Here is a 6996-nt window from a genome sequence, read left to right on the forward strand (position 1 = left end):
GCTTTGAAAATTTTTCAAAAATATGTTCTTGGTGTTCATCATGATCTTCAAAGTGTTCTTGGTGTTCATCTTGACATTCATAGCATTCTTGCATGCATTCATTGTTTTGATCCAAAATTTTCATGCATTGCATCATTTTCATGTTTTTCTCTCTCATCATTAAAAATTCAAAAATAAAAAAAAATATATCTTCCCCTTTTTCTCTCTTAAAATTTCGAAAATTTAGATTGACTTTTTCAAAAAATTTTAAAATCTAGTTGTTTTTATGAGTCAAATCAAATTTTCAATTTTAAAATCTTATCTTTTCAAAATCTTTTTCAAAAATCAAATCTTTTTCATTTTTCTTAGTTATTTTCGAAAATTTTAAAAATATTTTTTAAAAATCTTTCTCTTATCTTTATCACATAATTTTCGAAAATAACATCATCAATTAATGTTTTGATTCAAAAATTTCAAGTTTGTTACTTGCTTGTTAAGAAAGATTCAAACTTTAAGTTCTAGAATAATATCTTGTGATTTCTTGTGAATCAAGTCATTAATTGTGATTTTAAAAATCCAATCTTTTTCAAAACTAATTCTAATCATATCTTCTTAAAAATCTTATCTTTTTCAAAAATTTGATTTTCAAATATCTTTTCTAACTTCTTATCTTCTTATCTTTTCAAAATTGATTTCCAAATTTGTTTCAACTAACTAACTAACTTTTTGTTTGTTTCCTATCTCTTTCAAAACTACCTAACTAACTCTCTCTCTCTAATTTTCAAAAATATCTTCCTCTTTTTCAAAAATTCTTTTTAATTAACTAATTATTTTAATTTTTTATTTTAATTTTATTCCTAATTTTCGAAAATTACTAACCTTTTTCAAAAACTATTTTCGAAAATCCTTCTCTCTCATCTCCTTCTATTTATTTATTCATCTACTAACACTTCTCTTCATCTCACATCTCTGCTCTCCCCACCCTTGTGTTTCTTTCTTTACATTACATTCTTTTCTTCTTCTTTTCTTCTACTCACACAGGGACCTCTATACTGTGGTAAAAAGGATCCCTATTATTATTATTTTTCTGTGCCCTCTTTTTCATATGAGCAGGAGCAAGGACAAGAATATTCTTGTTGAAGCAGATCCAGAACCTGAAAGGACTCTGAAGAGGAAACTAAGAGAAGCTAAATTACAACAATCCAGCAAGCACCTGTCAGAAATTTTCGAACAGGAAGAGGAGATGGCAGCCGAAAATAATAATAATGCAAGGAGGATGCTCGGTGACTTTACTGCACCTAATTCCAATTTACATGGAAGAAGCATCTCCATCCCTACCATTGGAGCAAACAATTTTGAGCTGAAACCTCAATTAGTTTCTCTGATGCAACAAAACTGCAAGTTTCATGGACTTCCATCTGAAGATCCTTTTCAGTTCTTAACTGAATTCTTGCAGATCTGTGATACTGTTAAGACTAATGGAGTAGATCCTGAAGTCTACAGGCTCATGCTTTTCCCTTTTGCTGTAAGAGACAGAGCTAGAGTGTGGTTAGACTCTCAACCCAAAGATAGCCTGAACTCTTGGGATAAGCTGGTCACGGCTTTCTTAGCCAAGTTCTTTCCTCCTCAAAAGCTGAGCAAGCTTAGAGTGGATGTTCAAACCTTCAGACAGAAGGAAGGTGAATCCTTCTATGAAGCTTGGGAGAGATACAAGCAACTGACCAAAAAGTGTCCTTCTGACATGCTTTCAGAATGGACCATCCTGGATATATTCTATGATGGTCTGTCTGAATTAGCTAAGATGTCATTGGATACTTCTGCAGGTGGATCCATTCACCTAAAGAAAATGCCTGCAGAAGCTCAAGAACTCATTGACATGGTTGCTAATAACCAGTTCATGTACACTTCTGAGAGGAATCCTGTGAGTAATGGGATGCCTCAGAAGAAGGGAGTTCTTGAAATTAATACTCTGAATGCCATATTGGCTCAGAATAAAATATTGACTCAGCAAGTCAATATGATTTCTCAGAGTCTGAATGGAATGCAAGCTGCATCCAACAGTACTCAAGAGACATCTTCTGAAGAAGAAGCTTATGATCCTGAGAATCCTGCAATAGCAGAGGTAAATTACATGGGTGAACCATATGGAAACACCTATAATCCCTCATGGAGAAATCACCCAAATCTCTCATGGAAGGATCAAAAGCCTCAACAAAGCTTTAATAATGGTGGAAGAAATAGGTTTAACAATAGTTAACTTTTTCCATCATCCACTCAGCAACAGACAGAGAACTCTGAACAAAATACCTCTAATTTAGCAAACTTAGTCTCTGATCTATCTAAGGTCACTGTAAGTTTCATGAATGAAACAAGGTCCTCCATTAGAAATTTGGAGGCACAAGTGGGCCAGCTGAGTAAAAGGGTCACTGAAATCCCTCCTAGTACTCTCCCAAGCAATACAGAAGAAAATCCAAAAGGAGAGTGCAAGGCCATTGAATTGACCATCATGGCCGAACCCACAAGAGAGGAGAAGGACGTGAATCCCAAGGAAGAAGACCTCCTGGGACGTCCAGTGATCAATAAGGAGTTTCCCTCTGAGGAACCAAAGGACTCTGAGGCTCATCTAGAGACCATAGAGATTCCATTGAACCTCCTTATGCCATTCATGAGCTCTGATGAGTATTCCTCTTCTGAAGAGAATGAGGATGTTACTGAAGAGCAAGTTGCCAAGTTCCTTGGTGCAATCATGAAGCTGAATGCCAATTTATTTGGTAATGAGACTTGGGGAGATGAACCTCCCCTGTTCACCAATGAACTAAATGCATTGGATCAACTGAGATTGCCTCAGAAGAAACAGGATCATGGAAAGTTCCTAATACTTTGTACCATAGACACCATGACCTTTGAGAAGGCTCTATGTGACCTGGGGTCAGGAATAAACCTCATGCCACTCTCTGTAATGGAGAAACTGGGAATCTTTGAGGTACAAGCTGCTAAAATATCATTAGAGATGGCAGACAATTCCAGAAAACAGGCTTATGGACAAGTAGAGGACATGTTAGTAAAGGTTGAAGGCCTTTACATCCCTGCTGATTTCATAATCCTAGATACTGGGAAGGATGAGGATAAATCCATCATCCTTGGAAGACCCTTCCTAGCCACAGCAAGAGCTGTGATTGATGTTAACAGAGGTGAACTAGTCCTTCAATTGAATGAGGACTCCCTTGAGTTTAAAACTCAAGGACATCCTTCTGTAAACATGGAAAAGAGGCACAGTAAGCTTCTCTCAAAACAGAGTCAACCAGAGCCCCACAGTCAAACTCTAAGTTTGGTGTTGGGAGGCCACAACCAAACTCTAAGTTTGGTGTTGGGGAGTCTCAACAATACTCTGAACATCTGTGAGGCTCCATGAGAGCCCACTGTCAAGCTATTGACATTAAAGAAGCGATTGTTGGGAGGCAACCCAATTTTTATTTATCTAATTTTATTTTTATTGTTATTTCATGTTTTATTAGGTTCATGATCATGTGGAGTCACAAAATAAATATAAAAATTGAAAACGGAATCAAAAACAGCAGAAGAAAAATCACACCCTGGAGGAGGATCTCACTGGCGTTTAAACGCCAGTAAGGAGCATCTGTCTGGCGTTCAACGCCAGAACAGAGCATGTTTCTGGCGTTGAATGCCAGAAACAAGCAGCATCCTGGCGTTCAGACGCCAGAAATGCACAGTGAAGAAGAGCTGGCGCTGAACGCCAGAAACAAGCATCTGGCTGGCGTTCAACGCCAGAAATATGCTGCATCTGGGCGTTGAACGCCCAGAACAAGCATCAGTTCGGCGTTTAAACGCCAGAATTGTATGCAAAGGCATTTTACATGCCTAATGGGTGCAGGGATGCAAATCTTTGACACCTCAGGATCTGTGGACCCCACAGGATCCCCACCTACCACCACTCACTCTCTTCCCTCTTCTCAATGTTCATCCTCTCTTCCCAATAAACACTCTTCCCCAAAACTCTTCACCAATCACCTCAATCTCTCTTCCCTATCACCACTCACATCATCCACTCTTCCCCATAAACCTACCTCATAAACTCCACCTACCTTCAAAATTCAAAATCAATTTCCCACCCAAACCCACCCATATGGCCGAACCTTAACCCCCTCTCCCTTCCCTATATAAAGCCCTCCATTCTTCTTCATTTTCACACAACACAACCCTCTCTTCCCCTTCTTGGCCGAATACACCTCTCCCTCCTATCCTCCGTATTTTCTTCTTCTTCTTCATCTATTCTTTCTTCTCTTACTCGAGGGCGAGCAATATTCTAAGTTTGGTGTGGTAAAAGCATAAGCTTTTTGTTTTTCCATTACCATTGATGGCACCCAAGACCGGAGAATCCTCTAGAAAAGGGAAAGGGAAGACAAAAGCTTCCACCTCCGAGTCATGAAAGATGGAAAGATTCATCTCCAAAGCTCATCAAGACCACTTCTATGATGTTGTGGCCAAGAAGAAGGTGATCCCCAAGGTCCCTTTCAAACTCAAGAGAAATGAGTATCCGGAGATCCGACATGAGATCCATAGAAGAGGTTGGGAAGTTCTAACAAACCCCATCCAACAAGTTGGCCTCCTAATGGTTCAAGATTTCTATGCCAATGCATGGATCAATAAGAACCATGATCAAAGTAAGAACCCGAATCCAAAGAATTATATTACAATGGTTCGGGGAAAATACTTAGATTTTAGTCCGGAAAATGTAAGGTTGGCGTTCAACTTGCCAATGATGGAAGAGAACGCACGCCCCTACACAAGGAGAGTCAACTTTGATCAAAGGTTGGACCAAGTCCTCATGGACATATGTGTGGAAGGAGCTCAATGGAAGATTGACTCAAAAGGCAAACCGGTTCAACTGAGAAGACTGGACCTTAAGCCTGTAGCTAGAGGATGGTTGGAGTTCATTCAACGCTCAATCATTCCTGCTAGCAACCAGTCTGAAGTTACTATAGACCGGGCCATCATGATCCATAGCATCATAATTGGAGAAGAGGTGGAGGTTCATGAGATTATACCTCAAGAATTCTACAAGGTGGCTGACAAGTCCTCCACTATGGCAAGGTTAGCTTTTCCTCACCTCATTTGCCATCTATGCAATTCGGCTGGGATTGACATAGAAGGAGACATTCCCATTGAGGAAGAGAAGCCCATCACTAAGAAAAGGATGGAGCAAACAAGAGAGCCCATTCATGGAGCTCAAGAGACGCATGAAGCTCATCACCATGAGATCCCGGAGATACCTCAAATGCATTTTCCTCCACAAAACTATTGGGAGCAAATCAACACCTCCCTAGGAGAATTAAGTTCCAACATGGGACAATTAAGGGTGGAACATCAAGAGCACTCCATCATCCTTCATGAAATTAGAGAAGATCAAAAAGCAATGAGGGAGGAGCAACAAAGACAAGGAAGAGACATAGAAGAGCTCAAGGACATCATTGGTTCCTCAAGAAGGAAATGCCACTATCACTAAGGTGGATTCATTCTTTGTTCTTACATTCTCTGTTTTTCGTTTTCTTTATGTTAAGTGCTTATCCATGTTTGTGTCTTATTACATGATCATTAGTATTTAGTAACTTTGTCTTAAAGTTATGAATGTCCTATGAATCCATCACCTCTCTTGGATGAAAAATGTTTTAATTCAAAAGAACAAGAAGTACATGAGTTTCGAATTTATCCTTGAACTTAGTTTAGTTATATTGATGTGGTGACAATGCTTCTTGTTTTCTGAATGAATGCTTGAACAGTGCATATGTCTTTTGAAGTTGTTGTTTAAGAATGTTAAATATGTTGGCTCTTGAAAGAATGATGACAAGGAGACATGTTATTTGATAATCTGAAAAATCATAAAAATAATTCTTGAAGCAAGAAAAAGCAGCAAAGAACAAAGCTTGCAGAAGAAAAAAAAATAGCGAAAAAAAAAAGAGAGAGAAAAAGCAAGCAGAAAAAGCCAAAGCTCTTAAAACCAAAAAGCAAGAGCAAAAAGCCAATAACCCTTAAAACCAAAAGGCAAGGGTAAATAAAAAGGATCCCAAGGCTTTGAGCATCAGTGGATAGGAGGGCCTAAAGGAATAAAATCCTGGCCTAAGCGGCTAAACCAAGTTGTCCCTAACCATGTGCTTGTGGCATGAAGGTGTCAAGTAAAAACTTGAGACTGAGCGGTTAAAGTCAAGGTCCAAAGCAAAAGAAGAGTGTGCTTAAGAACCTTGGACACCTCTAATTGGGGACTTTAGCAAAGCTGAGTCATAATCTGAAAAGGTTCACCCAATTATGTGTCTGTGGCATTTATGTATCCGGTGGTAATACTGGAAAACAAAGTGCTTAGGGCCACGGCCAAGACTCATAAAATAGCTGTGTTCAAGAATCAACATATTGAACTAGGAGAATCAATAACACTATCTGAACTCTGAGTTCCTATAGATGCTAATCATTCTGAACTTCAATGGAAAAAGTGAGATGCCAAAACTATTCAAGGGGCAAAAAGCTACAAGTCCCGCTCATCTGACTGGAGCTATATTTCATTGATAGTTTGAAATTTATAGTATATTCTCTTCTTTTTATCCTATTTGATTTTTAGTTGCTTGGGGACAAGCAACAATTTAAGTTTGGTGTTGTGATGAGCGGATAATTTATACACTTTTTGGCATTGTTTTTAGTATGTTTTTAGTAGGATCTAGTTACTTTTAGGGATGTTTTTATTAGTTTTTATGTTAAATTCACATTTCTGGACTTTACTATGAGTTTGTGTGTTTTTCTGTGATTTCAGATATTTTCTGGCTGAAATTGAGGGACTTGAGCAAAAATCAGATTCAGAGGTTGAAGAAGGACTGCTGATGCTGTTGGATTTTGACCTCCCTGCACTCAAAGTGGATTTTCTGGAGCTACAGAACTCAAAATGGCGCGCTTCCAATTGCGTTGGAAAGTATACATCCAGGGCTTTCCAGCAATATATAATAGTCTATACTT

At 38.5% G+C, this 6996-nt stretch overlaps 1 non-coding gene across 1 annotated transcript; it reads right to left on the reverse strand.

The window, feature by feature from the left end:
- Nucleotides 1–1618: 1618 nt before the first annotated feature.
- LOC112768737 (small nucleolar RNA R71) lies at nt 1619–1726 on the reverse strand. The gene has a single exon (XR_003186132.1). It is a non-coding gene; the product is annotated as a small nucleolar RNA R71 (small nucleolar RNA).
- Between the last annotated feature and the right edge of the window lie 5270 nt (nt 1727–6996).

This window comes from Arachis hypogaea, chromosome 17 (genome assembly GCF_003086295.3).
Source record: "Arachis hypogaea cultivar Tifrunner chromosome 17, arahy.Tifrunner.gnm2.J5K5, whole genome shotgun sequence".
NCBI lineage: Eukaryota > Viridiplantae > Streptophyta > Magnoliopsida > Fabales > Fabaceae > Arachis > Arachis hypogaea.